We start from the raw sequence: 574 nt of genomic DNA on the forward strand, positions 1-574 counted from the left end.
ATGAAATGTTCCCTTGGTATCTCTAATTTTCTTGAAGAGATCTCCAGTCTTTCCCATTCTGTTGTTTTCCTCTATTTCTTTGCATTGATTGCTGAGGAAGGCTTTCTTATCTCTCCTTGCTGTTCTTTGGAACTCTGCATTCAGATGCTTAACATCTTTCCTTTTCTCCTTTGCTTTTCGCTTCTCGGCTTTTGTAAGGCCTCCCCAGACAGCCATTTTGCTTTTTTGCATTTCTTTTCCGTGGGGATGGTCTTGATCCCTGTCTCCTGTACAATGTCATGAACCTCTGTCCATAGTTCATCAGGGACTCTGTCTATCAGATCTAGTCCCTTAAACCTATTTCTCATTTCCACTGTATAATCATAAGGGATTTGATTTAGGTCATACCTGAATGGTCTAGTGGTTTTCCCTACTTTCTTCAATTTAAGTCTGAATTTGGCAATAAGGAGTTCATGATCTGAGCCACAGTCCACTCCTGGTCTTGTTTTTGCTGACTGTATAGAGCTTCTCCATCTTTGGCTGAAAAGAATATAATCAATCTGATTTCGGTGTTGACCATCTGGTGATGTCCATG

The sequence above is a fragment of the Bison bison genome, unplaced genomic scaffold (assembly GCF_000754665.1).
Source record: "Bison bison bison isolate TAMUID 2011002044 unplaced genomic scaffold, Bison_UMD1.0 scf7180017864043, whole genome shotgun sequence".
Classification (NCBI taxonomy): domain Eukaryota; kingdom Metazoa; phylum Chordata; class Mammalia; order Artiodactyla; family Bovidae; genus Bison; species Bison bison.